Source organism: Haliaeetus albicilla, chromosome 20 (assembly GCF_947461875.1).
Source record: "Haliaeetus albicilla chromosome 20, bHalAlb1.1, whole genome shotgun sequence".
Classification (NCBI taxonomy): domain Eukaryota; kingdom Metazoa; phylum Chordata; class Aves; order Accipitriformes; family Accipitridae; genus Haliaeetus; species Haliaeetus albicilla.
In genome coordinates, this window is record NC_091502.1 from 24,455,743 (window position 1) to 24,475,623 (window position 19,881).

Genomic DNA, 19,881 nt, shown 5'->3' on the forward strand with positions numbered 1-19,881 from the left:
CCGAGCCTGGCTCTCTGCCTCCCCCCCCCTCCTGCCTCCCCGGCTCATTCGTTTAACAAAGGGAGTTGCCTTCAGCCCCCGGGCTTTGCAAGCGGGGAGCTGTTTGGGGCCGCATGCTTGGGGTCCCGGTGCAGAGGTTGGGGTGGGACTCGGGGCTCAGCCCAGAGTTTCTGCTGAGCACCCCGTCCTGGCTTTGGCTAGAGGGGCGGGTGCTCTGGGCAAACACAAAGAATTGAGGAGCTGGACTCTTGCTGGGCGATGGGGTGATGCAGCCCGGGGCTTTGTGTGGCTGGTGTGCGGGGATGGAGAGGTGGGATCATGTGTCTGTATATGAAACGGCGGCTTTTTGCTATTAAACTACTTAAAAGCAAAGCTGAACTTAGGGTCGTGGGATAATTCAGATTGGAGGGGACTTCGGGAGGTCTGTAGTCCAGCCTCCTGCTCAAAGCAGGGGCTTCTGCCTGGGGAGCGGGTGGCAGTGAAGGGACATCGTGAGATGGGTGGTGGGTGGCACCCCTAGGTGCTGCTGAATGCTCCGGGGAGCCCGAAGGAGAGGCAGCACCAGCAGGACGAGCCCTCAGGGGCAGTAGCGCTTCTCTCTTCCACTGTGCATGGAAATGCCCCAATCCACAGCTCTCCCATGCCTGCAATCTCTGTTCCTGCTGCTTTTGTTATCCAGAGAGCTTAAAATTCATGATTGTTGGGAGTAGCTGGTTCTATCCCTGTGTGTGTCATGGTGCATCTGCTCCTGCTGAGCATTACTTGATCCTTATGCCGACAGTACTTCCAGGAGTTTTTCTTCAGGAACAGGGTTTATAAATAGATGTCAAAACCTGGCTTTTTGCTGGGGACCTGTTACCGGCTGTAAGGCATGTACTTTATGCGGTGATTAAGTATGAGATATATATATATGTAAGAACAACTGTAAAAGCTATTTTGTTAGCCAAGCTTTTAAAAGTGAAAGCGGGTATTGTAGTTGGGTGAAATGGCTGTGTCAGGCACAGATGGAAGAGTGTTTGTTCTCCTTGCTTGCGATTACTCTTTGTACAGTGACTCATGGATGCCTTTCACTGAACTACCTCCCCCTTCTCCATACCTGGAGTTTCCTGGTGTTGCACACATTACCTGGCAAAGCAGGGAGCATCTTCCCGTCTGCTGCTCTAACATCTCTTACTGTGGGTGTGTTAATCTTGCTCACAGCTTTTTAGGATAAGGCTGCAGAAACTCCTCCTTGTGGAACAGTGTGTGTGTGTGTGTGTGTGCGTCTGCTGGATGCTTAGAAATTGCTTTTCCCTGTGTGTTTTCTGTGGATAAGTCAGAGAAGTGACATTCATCTCTGTGCAGAGAACAGAAGGTATAGTGGAAATTTAAATTTGTCTAAATTAATGAATCTGTTTAACTATGGATTGCCCCTGTCTTGTGCCACGGGACAGAATTTATTCTTAGCTGTACTGTATAACAAAGCTGGAGTTTGAGACTGGAGACTGATAAGCTGGGTGGGTATTTAGCCTTTCTGAGTGCTGTGGGGAAGGACCAGCTTCTTTAAATGGGAAGACATAACTACCATTCTTTGACTTGGAAATGAAAGCTGAAAATAAAATTGAGGAGGAAAATGCTCATGTAGCATGACAGCGGGAATGCTTTGACTGGTTTTAGGGAATATTATGTGCTCTGGATGTTGCTCAGAAAAAAAGAGTAGGGAAATGTAAGGCTTTTGGTTCATGCTTTTCCGTGCATCACGGGGATGTTGGAAGAAATGTGTGATAAGTCCAGCGTAACTTCCACAAGTGAAAATACATTGCTTGTTTATTGTGTTTCTGACTGCCTTGCTTGCACTGGATTAAAAACTGATGCTAGCTCTTTTTGCCCAAGAGGTCAAAGAACTGTTTGATTACTGCTGATTCTTGTGTGTCCTTTTTCAGGTCTGTGCAGACCTTTTCTCTCAACTTTGACTGCAAGTGCATGAATTTCACCTAGTTTGCTAACTAGTGGTTTTTTTTTTTTTTTTTAATGGGAATGAACTGCAGTGTGGCTTCTTCCCTTCTTTCTCCCTTTTGTGTGCCTGTCTCGCTTCCTCAGCGTGGGAAGTTTTGTAATTTCAAAAGCTAGTTGTTATAGTCCAGTTCCTTTATATTCTTAAGAGCGTACAGAACCACCTAGAGCTGAAATAGGCTTTTCTAGTAGCAAAATACAGAAATGATACAGAGCTCCACCCTTAAAATGATCTGGGTTTACAGTTCATCCCGTCAACAGCAGATAACAGAAGCAAATAAACTTTGTAAAGGATCTGCCCACTCTTTGTGAGGAGGTACAAGAAACAGACTGAAACCAGGCAACTAAAACCGAAAGTCATATTTCTTTAAAGCCTAGTCAATCGTTAGCCCTTTGACAGGTACAAGAAAATTTCTTGTTGGCTTTTTACCTCTGTGGGAAGGCAAAAGAATTGTATTGTGTGAAAGAGCCTTTTTCTATGCTGGGCAAGCAGCTGAACTAATTTTCTCAGCCTCGTGTCTTGGCCTGTATCGGAACTGGGGAGAATGTAGACATGTTCTGCTTGATACTGAGGGCCTGCTCTTATGGAGAAAATAATTTGTCTAGTATGTGACTCTTCCTATGCACTTGCACAGCTCTCGCCTGGGAGGAACTGCTTTGCACCCCTGTTCCCAGAGATGGGAAGGCTGGGTCCATTCCCTTTGGTGCCAGCAGAACTGGGACTGTCAGCAGACGCTCACTCATGTAGCACATAAGTCACTGTGATCAGTTCTTCCCTTCTGAGCATAAGGCATGTGATGCTCTTTAGGAATGAATAGCTTAAAAATGTCTGACGCTGCTTATGCTAACCAGGTTTTTACTCAAACTTAAGTCCAAGCTTGAAATTCCTGAACTTGGGCACAGCTGTGCATGGCATGTGTAGGTGTGGACGTTATGGCTGTGAGGGGTAACACTCAATGCTGCTACTGGTGATGACTGCTCCTGGATTTGTGCAAGGCAGGAAGCTTACTTTTGTCCTGTCCCTCCTCAGGAACATCCTCAGATCTGTAGAGGGGAGTCTTGGGCCCTCCCTCCCACGCTCTGTCTCCTTTTTAGCATGTGGCAGTGGGGTGCGTGTCACAGTTTCAGGGCCCGTCATGGGATTCACTTGATGAAAACATGGATGCTCAGAGCTGAACAAGTCTCCCCAGGCTCCCAGTATGATCAGTAGAGAGGAAAAGGCCCTTTTAGGATGTGGTATGTATCGTCCTCCAGTAGGCCTTTAAAAATAGGTCAGAGTTGCACTCTAAAAATGCTGATTCCTCTTTGTAGTCACCCTGGTCTCCTCTATCTCCCATGCATTGTGTTGTACATGGCAGCAGGTAGCTGAGAGGAGTTTCAGTTACTCCTCTCACTGTGGGGATGCAGGCAGGCAGCATTGCTAACAAATCCACTGGCAAAAGCGCTGTAGTAGTGTAGCTTTCATGAGTTCCCTTCATTTTAGCACTTGTTTGTTGGGATGGGGGAAGGGGAAACAAAAAAGCCATCCGATTAAGTGCATTTCCAGGGGAATTTGAAGAAAAAGTGGAAGTATTCAGTTCTGGTTTATGTAGTAATATACTTCTGGTGAATTGTTTAGACTCTAGAATAGCTGTTCACACTGGCAATCTAAGTGTTCGAGCTTCCAGTTGTATAGGTAACGATGGCCTTTCTCTATCTCTTGTGTCTAGTCTGAGATGCAGGTTAAACAATAACTTTCCTTCCATGTTTTCTTTCCTTCTTGCAGTCTGTGCTCTTTGGACCTGCTATATAGCTAGTTTATTTTGCTCTTAAGCTGATATAACTGTCTTAAAGTAATTCTATTTCCTACTTCCTGTCTAGAGTCAGTGAAGTAAAGTGGTGGCAAATCAGACATCTTTTTATCATCTTAGGTTTAAAAAAAGGAGGATAAAAAAGAGTTAATACGATAGAAGAAAGGTCTTAATTTGGGAAAATCAGGCCAAATCGGAAGATGGCAGAAGTAATAACCGAATGTACTTTCTGAAAAGAAATAATTTCTCCTACAGTAGCCCTTTGTGATCCTAATTACCATGTGAGAGGCAATATGCGTAATATATTGTGACCGCCTTGAAGTATGTGACATCTAGCTGCAAACATCTCCTTGATCTAGGTGGGCTTGTATCTGTGGGACTACAACAAAGTCAAGTGGCAAGTACATGCTGCATCCAAGTGGGGCATAAAGCCTTGTTTCATGCCTTTTGTTCTCCTCTTTCCATAATGTCAGTCCATACCCGTAATCTAAATGGAGAATGGGGGAGGAAAATAATTGCTATTCATATTGCGTGTGCTTTTTGGGGTGGGAGGAGTCGTCCAAGTTTACCTTAAGGCACCGTCTTCTGCACTTTGGAGCTTGATGCATGTAGTTACAGTGTGTCTGTCCATGGCTTACAGCTGATGCCATTTGATGACTTTAGAGATGGCAGCAGAGAGAGAAGGAAAATGAAATACAAAAGGTTAGGACACAGTTTGACACACTAGCTTGCTAAGATGTCACAGCACCACTTTGGGACTTTGAGTTACTTTCTCTAGGCATCAGGAGGGCTTTGAACTATCAATTCTCTTAATGACTGTAAGTGGCACACAACTATTTTAGATGATGCCTCTCTTACAAGATGAAGCCCATTTCTCAGGGCTTATGTTCTATTCATGAAATAGGAGCTGGAGTGAGAAATATTTTTATTTGAACTGGTGGCTTGCTTCATGTGGTTTTTCTCCTCATTTACATATGGAAAGCTCAATGTAATGTGAAATACCTTATCACTTCTTTAGCGTAAAGAATTTTCAATATAGATTATTTTCTGCACCTACATATTCTCAAATGCACGTTCTCTGCTGATCTTAAAATGTGAGTGGCTTGGCCACTTAACGCAAACTCCTCTGTTGAAAGAGTAGAGAAGTGACTTCCTTTTGTAAAACTTGGATTTAATTTCCCCAGCTATCTGTAAGTGAACATTACACAGTTTCAGCAACAAGTTCAACTTAAAGGCTTTGTGCCAGGATGAATCTATCGTTTGCCTTTAGTAAGTATTTCAAGAATGTCTTATTTCAGTTGTGCTTTGGAGAGGCTAGAAGTCACAGCTGAATGTAGAATTCATGTGCCTCCATAGTTCAGACTTGTCTGGGATGAAGGAAAAGCTGATTTTCTTCAGCAGCAGAAGGGAGGAATATTCCACCCCCCCTTTCCCAATCCTGTCTATCTTACTGAGGCTGTTAGATTCATTTCAGCTCAGGGCCCTGTGCTAACCTCTGTGTAAGGTGCAGCATGTGTTTGAGGCCGTTACTGAGCTCTGTAACTCCAGCGTGTATTGAGGTAGAGGGGGCGGGGGCGGGAAAGGCCTGGCTTTGCTTTTCTGTTTCATTAAACTGCTCACCTGAGTCTGAACTCTGGTGTCCCTTCCTAATAGAAGGTAGATTTAACAGTCAGGTAACAGCTGCAAAGACCAGGGAGTGCACAGCACAAAAAGGAATTAGCAGCAAATGGACACATCAGGATTTGAAATGCAATATTGATTAGTTCATTAAAATTAATAAGACATTCAATTATAAAACTCCCATTACAGTTTGCAGTTCTTCTGGAAATAGAACAATTTATATGTCCTTATCCTTTCAGGAATACCTCACTCAAGACAAATTTTAATGTCATTTTCCTTTGCAAACCACAGAATTTGTTAACTCTTAGTGGACCCCAAGCTTGTCTGTATTTTATTTAGCAAAACATTGTTTTTAATAGGCCATTGTTTTTAATAGACTGGAAGATGTGGTCATAGTATGATATACTAAAAAGTTGCTTTAATTGAGAGTGGTCCAAATTAGTGGATGATTGGGCTAATGTCACTGCAGTTAGGGTCAAAAATTAAAAGGCAGATATTAACATACTGGCTAATTTTTAGCAAATCAGACAAATCTGTTCAAAACAAAGCACATACAGAGGAAACGCTTTGATTTAAGCTCAGGAACCCAAGGAACAAGTTCATGAAACAGAACATAGGTTCATAAAAAGGAAAAGTGTCACATTTTTCCTAATTCTTCAGAAACATGTATATGGTCTCCATAATACAGGAAATGTGATTTTCAAGCTACAGATCGAATTGCCTTGTGGAACCTTAAATGACTTAAAGCTGGATTTCCAACATGAATCTCTATGCTTTACAAAATATTGTATTTTGTTAAATAGTATCTTTAATAAAGGATTTGCTTGAGAGGGTTTGAGCCACTTGACTCATGGCACTTCTTGCTGAAATGAGAAATTGCTCTAGGAATACTCAGCTTCCATGCAAGAGGGAGGCTGGAGGAAGATAAAGACATAAAATGAAGAACCTGGAATGTTTGTTAAGTGGATGGCACTTCTCATGGATGTGGTCACTGCTAATTCTTTTTTCCACAGAAGCTTGATTGAATTTTCTTGCCACACTGCCCAGGAGAGCTAACTCTCCTGTTTAACCACAAAACGTTAACCACAAGCTTGTAGTTCACATCCCTGTTTTGCCCTGCCATTGTGCTCGTGTGCAGTCCCGCTTTGGAATAAGATGCAAGTTCAGTTTCAGCGTTGCTTCTCTGGCATCGCAATCGCAGCAGATTGCAGATGATAACGGAAAAGCTTGGGGAGCTGAACTCAAAGGAGTGGTCTAGAAATGAACGGTGATAATGCTGCATAGCCCTTCATCAAAACCATCCACTTTCTGATAATCAAAGTAATTGGTAAGGTTCTTTGGTAAAATGTATGCATGTTGTGGGTGTATGTTAAAGGTGTTTGATGCTTTCTGTTAAGCTCCAAGATTCTGGAGATGTGAAAGCTATGCAAAAATCTATGTCATACAAAAGAGACTTCTCCCACTCCTATCTGTAGAGAGAAATGACAGAATTTCATCCAAGTGTGCCTTGAAGACTTAAATAATAGGATTTAAGCACACAGAGGCTTTGGTTTGAGCGTCCAGTTCCTGATTCTGGGGGGGGAAGTGAAGGTATCTACTGCATGTTAACAGTAAGTTATAAACATTATAACTTAATTCTCCAAAATCACTGAAATCTTCACTGAGTAGCCTTACAGAAAGCCAGAGAAGCTGTGGGGGGAGGAAGGAGAGGGAACTGCAGCACCAGCGACAAGTATTGTATCACAGTTATGTTGATCTAATAAAAAAAATCTGTCTTTTAATTTCTGGCTCATCAACTTTCTTGTTGTTGCATCACCCTGTATGTCTTGCTAATAAGGTGTCTGGTAAAAATTGCAGTCTCTTACATTTGCCTGTCTTACAAATTCTTCTATGCAATTTTGACTCCCTTGGTAGCAGAGAAAATTATTAAAAAGGCTGTACAAAATTCACAAAAAGCAGCAGGAGTCTCATCCACTACCATGCCAGTGCTAAAAGAATCTGAAAGAGTGGGACTAGAACTACTTTTCCAGGCCTGCTTTAATCCCTTGCTTATGTTCCTAAACCAGATTTTGAAGAGTATGAACAAAATTAAACTGACACTTTATCTTGATGAAGCTGTAACCTCCAATGTCAGACTCGTGTCTCTCTTTCTGTATCTGGGAGCCCTGACAATCATACTAAACCTAACTTGCAGTGTGTATGTAGGAACTAACTTTTATATTCTTCCTGTTTGTTTGGTTTCTTTTCTCCGTCTCCATTCCTTACTTATATCTCTTAAAGCCTTGTTTGTTTGTTTTTCTTTTGCCTTCCTACAGAAACATTGTTCATCTCCTGCCTATCTTTACTTTCCCTGGCCATGAGTCCTCGTACATCTGTGATCCTGAAGATACTGGGCAAACACAGATGAGCAGTAGGGAGGTAAAATATTTTGTCATCCACCCCAGTAAGAAGCAGCCTCTTCAGGGCTTGGGTGGAGGATGAAGACTGGATAGGGGAAGAAACCCTAGACTCATTGCCTTCCTCTATCAAGCAGGCAGTTTTGCTGATGAGGTATCTGGAAATATTTAAATGTGCAGATTTCATTTAGAAAGGCTGAGGGGGTGAGGGTAGGGCTGTGAATGGCAAAAGCAGGACTTTTCTTCAAGAAGAAAAAGCACAAAAAGTCAAGATTTCTTCAGGGCTCTCCTGAAAGCCAGAAAGTAGAACACAACCAGTATATCTTTCTGTGTAGGCTGTCTTTAAATGGAGGCAGACGGTCACAGGCGGTGTTTGAATTCTAGGTTCAATAAAGGCACATCCTTCAGTTAGACAAGGCAAAACAGTGTCATTTGTTAGAATTCAAAAACAGTATCTAAATGCCTCAATGACTTGTCATCAAGTGACTCACTGCACTGTCATAGCAAGACTTCTGGCTTTCACATGAAAGTTATACTTGCTGAAACAGCGTCCTGCCAGCTCATATTAACAGTCCCCCCTCCCAGACTTGTCTCCAATTTACTCGTGGTGAAGAGAGGGTTTGGGGGGACAGGGCAGGAAAAGGCGGCAAGGGCAGGTTAAATGATGAGAAATCTCATTACCTCTTCCTTGTAGAATTCTGACTGCCAGCTTTTTCATTTGTTCTGTGTCTCTCTGAAATGAGTCCTCGAGTTGCAGAAGAAAAACATTCAGAAGTGATGAGTTGGCCATATTTGTAAGAATTTAGTTATTCACTTGGTCCAACCAAAAATGTCTTGTGTGCAATGTCTTCTTTTAAAGTTATTGGCTACTTTAAAAAAAATGCCAATGTTGAAATGATCTCAGCTTGATTTCTTTAACTCCCACAGCTCATTAGGAGATCATCAGGATCATGTGTGGGTTTTTTTCTTTGTTTAATTCACATCATCAATTTTATTTTAGATGCCCTTTGCTTTTTTTAAGAGCCAATACTTTCTAATAGTAGGTACATCCTGCAAGAGCTTTTCTTGCCTTCTGATCCAATACTTTATTCATCCTGGGACCCAGTCCAAATGCCACCGACAGTGCTTATGTGGGCTTTTTTTGTTTGTTTCAAAAACGTTTTGTCACATGCTGACATGCAGCAGTGTTAAATGCCTAAGTGTGCAGTTCAGAAGGTAATGGTCATAGAGGTTAAAAGAGTCTCACCTGAGAAGCAAGTGGCTTTCTGCTCTTAACATCATACCTGTTCCTGTCATCAAGCTTTAAGTTTAGTATTACAGTGGATACCTTGCATATCTGATGATGTTCTGTTCCTCTTTGAATCCCACCCTGTTACTGTGGCTCAGTACTGAGCAGCAGTGACTTCAATAAGGTGATCTCATCCAACGTGTGGCGAAGTTGTGTTTGTTTTTGAAGTCTGGAGATTCTGTTCCATCTGCGCTTCCTGTAGTTGTAGGTAAATCATCTGAAATCCAATAGGATGGGCATGTGTCATCTTTGTGGTCTGTCATCCTCCTTTCTCATGAATTCATGCGCTTCCCTTCTGTGGCGGGGCTCTTGTGAGAGTTGTTTTTCTTTACACAGGGATGTGAATGGGGTGAGCGGTGAAAGGCTGCTGTATAAAGTATAACCTGTGCTAGTTTCAGCATAAAGACCGTTTGACCTCTCTGTGAGGGCTCTGATCCTAAATTCCTAATGAACTAACTACAAATTTGGAAGGAAAGAGTCTGTGGTTGACTTCGCATTCTTCTTGACTAACAGATGAAAAGCTTGTGTTTGCCTTTTTTTCCCCAAAACCAGCCCTCCCCCTGGATCACAAAACTATAAAGCAAGGATGTGGCTGTTGGCAGCTCTTTTCCTTTTGATGTGGTCAACTCAAAATTAATGTTAAAAGTATAATTCTAAACTTGCATTTTCTTGGAGACTGAATGTGTGATGAAAGGACAGGAGGGTTCTCTCTCCACCAGCTGGGAGCGTGCTCTTCGCTTGAGTGTTTTTGGAGGCTGCGATCGGGGTGAAGCTTGACACAGCTGAGCTCACCATGGCACGCAGCCATCCAAAGGCAAGGGTGCTTTTCCCTTTCAGCACTTGGCTATGAGCTGAGCTGGCAGAAAACTTAACAGAGCAATATGAGTGAATGTAGCTGTGGTGTAGTATTAAAGATCCCGGAGCTGTCTGCAGGTTTGAAACCTGGATGTAAAGGCTGTAAGACACATGGCTAGATCTGGTGGCTTTTCAGGGTCGTTCACAAGTAAGTGCCTTTTTACTCTTGAAGGATGTCTGTCATTGTGGTACCTGCCGTATATAGCTTTTTATTTTGGTTATTTTGTTCTTACCTTCCTCTGTCAGCAAGCTTTCTGAACCTCTAGCGCCCGCCCAGTCAGCTCCTGCTGGACCTGCTTATGATCCATATTTGAAAGTCCTTGGTACAAAATGGATTTTGACTTCTCTCTAACTGGTTCTCTGTCTTTAATAAATGTATTTGGGAGAGAGTGCCTGACAGAAAACTGCATGTGGATCACGTATTTCTCCCCACTCCTGCTGTTGTGTTGTTCTGGATCCTCATTTGATTTGGTGTGGAAGCGTAATGCTTGTAATCCCTGGCATGCTGTAGGGACTTCTATGTTTGCCTAGTGGGCTCATTTGTTAGCATAGCAGAGCACTTTTGGGATTTTCCCATCACCTACCTGCATAATGTCTTGTGTCTTGTAAGTGTTACATATATTCCTGTAATCTTGAAAAGGTGATTCAGAATGAAAAAGTTATAATTATTATTCCCCAGCAGGTTATAAACTGGACCCGGACTTCTTGTTGGTGTCCAGCTGGAACTATAGTTTTAATCCAAGGCAGAATTAAGTCGCTAATGCTGTTTCCAGTCACACAAACATTATTAAATAATCCTACTGTTTTGCTGTTCCCTTTCTACCTTGCAGTCCTTCAGTTCATAGTCAAAGTGCTATAGTGCAGGAGTCATCTCTTGCAGAAATGTTTGGGGACTTATTCATGGAGGTGCTGAGATTCCTTGTCACCTTCCACCTAAACACTGCCCATAAAGGCTCACAGTGAGCATAAGACACAACTATGCTGGAGAAGTAATGTGCTTTCTTCTGTCATGCAGGTGTAAAGGGCAAACACAGAATCAGCAGGCAGAGGGAGGAACAGGAAAGCACATTTCTGGTGTAGCATAGTGTTGCTTTATCTCTGAATACCCTGAAATCTGTACAGAAAGACTGCAGCAACATTTGTGCCTCAGAATTCATAGTCAAGATGAAAACAAGATGAGAAACTTTCATGTAATCAGGAACTGTACAGCAGGTATTCAGTAAGATCTGCTGGACGTGAAGGAACAAAAAAAGTTGTGGGTGGTTTTTTTTCCTTTTCTTTTTTTTTTTTTTTTTTGTAACCTGGGAACACAACTCTGAGAGTTGTGTAGCCTATGGGTTTGAGTGGGAACATTCAGGGACTGTCTTAGAAGCACTTAGAGAGCCTAACCTTGAGAACAAAAGTAGAGTGTTTCATGTGGTTACATACTAAAAGATGTGGGTAGGCATCTAGTGGGAATACAGAAAGCGCGTGGGTGCTTGATTCCCTCGGAAACTGTTGGGATTTGGCACCTAAGCTGGTAAAGTATTTTTAAAAACTCTTAAATATCTTTCTGAAAATTGGGTCTGATGTTGCTAACCAGTGTGAGGGGTGGGGGGATTTTTTTTCTGAAGTAATTGCTGACTTTGATCCTTGTTACTTTCTAGCAGATAAACAGGAGGAAATTGAAGGAAAGTAACAGAAATGACTTTGGGGCTGGAGGGATTGACGCAAAAGGAAGATAAAAGAGCTATATACTTGTGTAGTTTTTATAAAATGAGGAGGAGGGCAGGACTGTTTATGGGCTCCTGAAGGGTATAAATGCCAAGGAATGGAGGGTGTGGAAGGAGGAAACTGTTTCAGTCTCCACTCTGCAATTGCCTGTGCAGGCAGGTACCTTCACACACAGCCTTATCCAAAACGAGCATTTGCATTGAACTTGTGTTACTGGGACGTGCTAGTGAGGAACAGAAATACTTTGTATGGCAGCAAGGAAGGTGCCTGCTTTAGTACTTCAGTCAGGGTGAAACATTTAAATCTGCATTTATTTGCACCTCAGGTTGCCTGGCATCTATCAATGCCATCACACTGCACAAGAGTTACTTTCCATTTGTGCAAGCCTTACCGGTCAGAAGGACCCCAGACAGAAACCCCATGTTAGGCCCAGATAGCTCCTGTCCCAAACTTGCCTTGTTAGTGCTTGGATCTCCACCCTGTGTTAAAGCAGAGCTGGCTACCATGGTGACACAGTTTAATCTCACTGATCTCTTTGTGGTATCTGAAACCTCCACCAGGAAGGAAAGGCAGGGTGACAGCCGTGCCAGGGGACATATTGGTATGAGGGGGGAGAGCAGGGACAGCAGGTAGGCAAAACAGTCTGTCTTGGGAGTGCTCTTCTGAGATGTTAGGACTTTGCTTTTTATATCCATTAGGACATGAATATTGTATACATTAGGATATAATCCATTAGGATTAGACTACCTTGCGGAGTGCTTGATGACAAAGGTGTAAAAAGGTTACTTGGGAGCTGATAGAGTGATAACAAAGAATATCAAGTCTCAACTGCTGAAGGTATTGGGGACATTCCCACACGAAGTGCATTTTTTGTAGTCAATAGATTGGAGAAACTAATTTGAGATAAATACAAAAGGAAAAATTAGGCCAAATAGATAAGTTAGATGTTAATAAGTCACCAGAGCTGGATGGTGTTCAACCAAGAGTCCCGAGGAACTTGAATGTGAAACTGCTGGCCAAGCTGTATAATTTATCACTACAGATGGACGCTGTGCCAGAGGACTGGGGAGCTGCCAATGTAATTCCCAACTATAAAAAGGGCTCTAGAGGGGATCCTGGGAACAGCACACCAGAGAGTCATGCTACCAGGAATGGAAAGGTCTATAATAAGGATCTCTGAATACACAGATAAATGTTAACTGTTGGGGAAGACTCAACGTGGCTTCTGAAAAATGAAAATCCTGCTGCTCTACGCCATGAAGTTCTGTGGGGTATCAGTCAGAAAGTGTTAAAGTGGATGTAATATATTTAGATTTTCAGAAAACTTGTCAAGAACTTAAACTGCTACAAGGTTGGAGGAAAGGTTATTATAGTTTTAAAGCCACGTGAATAATAGGAAGTAAAAAAATGGGAATGATTTCACTTTTCAGGAAGGAGAGGGAAATGTCACTGGGCAGCAGCAACCAAAAAAGCCACCATCCTCATCAGGAAAGGGATAAAGGGTATCATTTTGCTTCAGTATAAATGCTTGATGCACCTGCATCTTGTGTGTGATGTGCAGTTCTGGTCTCCACACCTCCAGAAGGACACAGTGGCATTGCAGAAAGGCAGCTAAAAGGGTCAAAGATATGGGCTGCCTTCCAAGGAGATGCTAAAATGGCTGGGACTCTTCCTTTTGGGAAGGAGGGGAGGAACATGGGTGAGGTTTAAATGATGAAGTCAGCAGGTAGAGTTGAATACGAAACATCTGTCAGCACTCATGCTATTACAACCAGGGAACTTTTGATAAAATAAGATGAGCTTCAATTTTAAAATAGATGAAAGAGCATACTAGTGCAGTACAGAAGAATTGGTGCTTGTGACCTCAGAGTAGGTGGAATTTGGTGACAGGCTTTGCAGCTCTCACCCATGCAGGACAAATCCCACCTGCATTGCCTTTGCAAGAGAGTCTGCGTGACCCTTCTTTTCCCCAGGGTTCTCTTCTGCAGCTTTTCATAGGAAGTGATTATCCAGGTGGCTGGCCAGCATTTGACACTCCCTTGTGTGCATGCTGAGATTTATTTTTTTTTAATTATAAGTGACTTATCCCTCATAGAAGTGATTTTTTTTTTTTTTTTTTTTTGGTAAATGCTGCCTTCAGCAGGGTGTGCATGTGAACTTTATTTTAATTAGGGGCGAGGAATCTGTTTTACATAACTATATCCTAGATTCTCATGAGAGAGTGAAAACAGCCCTGAGGGACTAATGAAGAGGCCAGCGATATTGGTTGTCTCACCGATGGGAGGCCTGATTCTGATCTCTCTAAGGTTCTCTCTACCTGTGGGACTTGCTCCAGGCTGGCTGACAGCCAGAGGTATTGAACTGATGCAAAGGGACTGGCTCCTCATAGCTTTATTTTGGGCCCCTAATTTGTGGTTCTGGGCAGATATAGGAGTGGCGGTTGCAGCTCTGCTTGAGGCTGTTGTCTCTGTAGTGGGAATAGCCAAATGGGATGTGAATCTGCTTCCAAGCCCTTTCAGCCATGGCTTGATGCTAGCTCAGATGACTTCTACCACTATGCTGGGTACCAGGGTATTATATTGCAGCAGTCTGTTCACTCATCTCCTTGGAACAGGAGTGCCTGTTGCGATTGAAGTGTGGTCCCCACCAGCCGGTTGAGTTGCTTCAGATTTAATAGTGGTGCTAGCAGGATTGGGTCAAGTGGTTTTCTGAGTCTCTGAGAATAAAAACAAATTGCGCTGGAAGTCACAAAAGAACCTTTTAGAGGTGTTTGTGTATTTCTTAGTTTTGTTTTTTAAATGCTGTCAACTAAAACTTGATTTTAGTTGTGAAGCCTGAAAGGGACAGGGAGCAGGTGAGTAAAATGTTTCTCTACCATTAAGGAGGGAAAATCCAGGGTGTGTGCATGTTCTTTTGTTTGTTTTTGTTTTCTCTTAAAAACAAAGAAGCGGTAAAGGTGTTAAAACTCAATTGTTGCAGTACTAGAATCAGGGCATGTAAATAAAAGAGGTTCTCTTTCACTGTGCACAAAGAGGAATACGAGAAACAAACCACAAACTCTGTAAAGATGCTAATGAATTTTATAAGTCAAACCTGGCATGTCATTAGCATCTGCTGCTTGTTTACAGTGGCTGAAGTGAGCCTCCCTTTCAGACAGTCTTGCGTACTGGAGGTAGTTTTACTACCCTGTTATAAAAATCTCAGTGTAGTGTTGAAGAAGCTAAACTGTTGATAGGCTGCACAGTTGTGACCTCATGCTGTCCTGCTGAACCTGGTGGTGGCTGGCAATTATTTTTTCTGAAGCTAAAACCCTGGAGAGGTTTGGCATGTCTGTTTATTGCATCCAGTGACATAAAGGGCAGATACCTTTCCTTTTTACTGTGTTAAGCCAGGCTCAAACACTGATGCCACTGAGTGAGGTCCATGTTGCTTTTGTTATACCTCTGTTCTCTGCCCCGAGAGCTGTCTCTAGAGAGTGTCTAGAAATTTGGGTTCTCTTGTCAAAATAAATAGTCACCTTACATGAATCAAAGGAGGGTTTTTATGCTCAACTCTTAACGTTTTATTGAAGTAGCAGTTCATGCCATCAATCTGAAACGTGTTTAGGACTTAATTGATGGGAAGTAACTGGTGATGCTGTGGCTTTGCAGTTGTACATAGCTGATGGGCTTCTGCCATCAGTCTCTGATGAAAGGAGGAAACCCTTTGAAGGAGCAGATCAGCAAGAAGGTAGGGCAAAGATAAGCCAATTGGAATAGATAGATGTTTTTCAGCTGTTCAACAGAGCAGTGTAAATGAGCAAACTTTACACAGAAAGGAATCTGATGGTCAGGTCACAGCTTGGACATGCTTTCCTGTGGGGTGAGTTGGTAGGTTGGAGCATGTGCTTCAAGCGGAGGGCAACAGAGATGCAGCCTGGCATCAGATCAGGGAAGTGGGGAACAAGGTCAGTGTCACTCGCGTAAATCTGAGAGGACGTGCCAAGGGCTTTAAGCACCTGAGAGCGCAGAAGCTGTAGAGAAATTCCTGACGGTGAAATGGTTTTCTGAGGCAGAGACCTGAAATGAAAATCTTATCCCTGGTATCGGTGCTCAGAACAAGAAAGCTGTAAGCTTTGCCAGGAGCAGTGGTCCAAATCTCCGCTTCATGCCACTTGTGCCCTATAGGGAGTAGGGTAATGTGTTGTAATCACCTGATAGTTTGAACCAGGAACAGGTTCGAGGAGAAAAGGAAAAAAGATAGCGAGCAGTGCCAATGTCCCCGATGGGTGAAGTTGCACAGGAGATGGGTAAGGATGGCAGAGCATTGTCAGCTTTCCACTCTGCTCTCTACGCTGTTTCCATTCTGACTGTGGTACCAGACCCAGCAGCTTCTGCCTGGCAGCCTGCCTCAGCTGGCAGATCTCCGCTCTGTCCTTGCTCTGGAGTTCCTTGCAAAACTAGCAGGGGGCTGGAGGGTGGAAATGGAAAACCCAGAACCAGAGCAGGACTGAAGTCTGGAAACCCACATGGTGTTTCTCCTCTGCTGTAAACTTGTGTGACCTTTCTTAACTCATTTACACTGTGTCCTCAGTTTATACATAGGTAGCAGAGCTATTGTGCACTTTCAGTTATTCTGTATTACACAGCAGAATTTGTTCCTTCACCCACATTAGTAACATTTTGTCACTGAGTAGTGTTTTATGGAGGGATGGTTTTCTGTGCATTACTTAAAATTTAGGAAAAGATCCTGAAATTTTATGAGCCTCTGGTGTAGGCCAAAAGAATTGGCCAAGGGGGTGGGCGGGAGAAGGACTATTATCTTTTTCTGCAGAAACTCTTGCTCATTTTCCCTCCCAAAATAATTTCAGGGTATTTCTTTATTCCAAGCCTTTGTTAATTAATTGTGCAGAGAAACAGCAGATAGTTGGTTCTTTCTGAAAGCTGCACAGGCTAGAAGATGCTTGAATACCTAAGCCATAAGCAAAGAAATAAGAACATCCTAAGGAATAATATGAAGTGTGATGCTTTCTGGACTGCTGCACAGCTGTAAAGTGATGGGTAAAGTGAGATTTTGCCTGCACAGATCTCCTAAACCTCAGTACTTCAAGTTTTACTTTGTTTTCTTTGGCTTCAGATACAGCCAGAGTCTGGAGCTGAGGCACTCTGGTACTTTGCTTAGTGTCCCCGAAAGACCTGCAAACTTAGCCAAGCTTTTGGGCTTGAAAGAGATGAGCTGCGTAGCCTGAACTGCAACTGGGTGCCTCTAGTTCTGGGAGGCTGTAATGACTGCGACCTTTTGAAACCTTGTTCAAACTGTTTTTATTGCACTCGGACAGGAATGTTATGTTCTTTGTTCCACCTCCTAAAAGGCAAACCTTTTTGTATAGGCCGCTTGCAGCTTTTACAGTTTGATATATATGGGTCAGGGGAGGAAGCAGGCATAGTCAGTTAAATGTTTTCAAGCTGCTGAAAAAGTCCTTCTCAATGCATAAAGGAGGTTTTTAAGATCCCAGTTGAATTTTTGCAAATAACCTCTGTCTTGATTAGGAACAGAAATAAGCTCCCAAATTTTAATTGCATCCAACTTCTGTGCACATGAGTGAGTAGGCCGACTCTTCTCTGAGACAGACCTGTGTGGTAAAGGGTTCCATGTTTAATTCTGAACTCTTCCTTCCCCTGGAAGGAAGCATCCAACATCTCAGTTACCATTACTGAAATGTCACTGTTTTTCAAACAGAATACAAACGTGCGTTCAGTAGTTAGAAGTAAGGTAAAAGTTGCACTGTGTCTTGAAACCATTGGAAGGGCTCTTCTTGATGCCTGTATACCTTTAGGTATGTGTCTTCACAGAATGACAGACTGGTTGACGTTGGAAGGGACCTCCAGAGGTCATCTGGTCCAACCTTCTGTGCTCAAGTAGGGCCACCCACAGTCAGTTTCCCAGGACTGTGTCCAGATGGCTTTTGAATATCTCCAGGGATGTGGAGATGAATATCTCCACAACCTCCCTGGGCAATCTGTGCCAGTGCTTGGTCACCCTCACAGTGAAAAAGTGTTTCCTGATGTTCAGAAGGACCCTCCCGTGTTTCAGTTTGTGCCCATTGCCTCTGGTCCTGGCACTGGGCACCACTGAGAAGAGCCTGGCTCTGTCCTCTTCGCATCCTCCCTAAAGGTATTTATATACACTGATGAGATCCCCTGAGCTTTCTCTAGGCTGAACAGTCCCAGCTCTGTCAACCTTTCATCATAGGAGGGATGCTCCCATCCCCTCAGCATCTTCGTGTCCCTTTGCTGGACTCTCTCCAGTATGTCTGTGTCTCTCTTGTATACAGGAGCCCAACACTGGACCCAGCACTCCAGATGTGTCCTCACCAGTGCTGAGTAGAGGGGAAGGATCACCTCTCTTGATCTGTCACCAATACTTTTGTCTAATGCAGTCCAGGATACCATTTGCCTTCCTGGCTGCAAGGACCCATTGCTGGCTCACATTCAATTTGGTGTCCACCAGGACCCCCAGGTCCTTTTCTGCCAAGCTGCTTTCCAGCTGGGTGACTGCCAGCATATATAGGTGCCTGGGGTTGTTCCTGCCTAGGTGCAGGACTTTACACTTCTCCTGGTTGAACTTCATGAGGTTCCTGTAGGCCCACCTGTACTTTCGTGGGTCCTCCTTCTTGAAGATTAGGAGTGACATTTGCTTTCCTCCAGTCTATGGGCACTTCTCCCAGTCGCCATGATTGATCAAAAATTTTCAAGACTGGCCTCACAGTGACATCTGCCAGCTCCCTCAGCACTTGTGGGTGCATCCTATCAGGGCCCATGGACTTATTTTGAGTCCCCAAATGTAGATGTGAACAGAAGCTTCTGGAGAAGGACTAAGGCCTTCAGAACTCAGCCTGTTCCTCAGTCCTCCTTTCTTCCCTTCTCTTCCTCCCTCTGTTCCCTGCTGACCTCAGCATTCAATTACTGCAAGAGGCACTGCACTTGTATGACAAGGTTACTGTGGGTTTGGCTTTAGATTTAAAGCCTATGGATAATGTGGCTTTAAAGCCAGGAGACCTCTTTTGCAAAGGTTCTTCTGCTGTGTGGAGCTTCTCTCAAGGTGGTGGTGTCATGCACGTAAACAATTTGGTGTGTGTAGCCTGCGCAATGTGTTTTCTGTTATGCCTGGCTTAGGATGTGAGTCTGCCGCAAGGACTGACTGTGTGACTTCAGCTCAGACTGCCTTAACTCATGCTATTTGCTTTGGAAATTATAGTTTCAATTGCTGCTGATAACCCAGCTGATTGTTATGTTATACATTTAGCACTCTTTTTTTAGTTCTTTCCTTAATTACTTATGTAAATAATTTTAGAAGACTTAGCATTAATTTTGGAGAAGCTGGCATATCAAAGGCTGTGAGGCTAGCAGCAGGTGCTGTAAGTAATCACTCTTCTAAATTAAGCAACACTTTCCAAGGCAGTAGGTTAATTTCTGGGTAAGCAGCCTGCATACAGATTCTTAGAATCAGCTGGATCGTGACCCAGCAAGTGACTCCAGGCTTTGTGTAGCTTTAATCGCAAGAATTGTCTCACTGAAGCCTTTCATTTTTAGAGGAAACTGGGCCTGTGCTCGAGCTTGTTGAAATAGTGCTATCACATTGAAATCTCTGTCACCTGGCTCTGTGCTTGTCTTCATAGCTCAGTCTGCGCTGCTATTGGAGGTGTATTTGGAGCATGGGCAGGCATGTCAAGCTGCCTGGAGCCCCGGGTATGTACATGAGTGGCTAATGTTTATGCTGAAGTCTGTGTTGCTGTGGATTTCTGTAACTACTGCAAGAGCAAGCAAAGTAGTGTTTGAGTGCTTTGTGCCATTTCCTTCACCTTTGTGTGCACGAGTGGATTTCTGCAAAAATCTTTTCCTCTAATATGACTAGTGGAGTTCTCTTGGGATTCATAAGCAGTAACTGTTGTCCTGTGGGAGAGATTCTGCTCAAGTGAAGCTATCGCTAGCCTGTCACTTACGCATTGACACACCTCCAGCCAACAGTATTCTTGCTCAAGGCTAGGAGGTCACCCACAGAAGTGTGGCTTGATCTTCAGAAGCCACTCTGAGCCTATGAGGTTGATGGGGGTCAGTGGTGTTTGTGACTTGGTAACTACATGATTTTCATAGACTCTGCAGGGCTCTGAGGAAATTGGCAAAATCTTTATTTTGGTTGCTACAAAGAGTGTGACTTTGGAGCACTTTGTCTTACTTGTGGAATAGGA

The 19,881-nt window shown here is 43.4% G+C and overlaps 1 protein-coding gene across 4 annotated transcripts in view; it reads left to right on the forward strand.

Moving 5' to 3' along the window:
- Positions 1–19,881, forward strand: part of PAK1 (p21 (RAC1) activated kinase 1) — a 76,807-nt gene that overhangs the window by 681 nt on the left and 56,245 nt on the right. The window contains exon 1 of one of the 4 annotated variants that reach the window (XM_069808573.1): positions 9,966–10,089. The exons of the other annotated variants lie outside the window; for them this stretch is intronic. The gene's annotated coding sequence lies outside the window, so the exon portion shown is untranslated. Of the gene's footprint in view, positions 1–9,965; positions 10,090–19,881 lie in introns of those variants that run through there. 4 annotated transcript variants of the gene reach the window in all.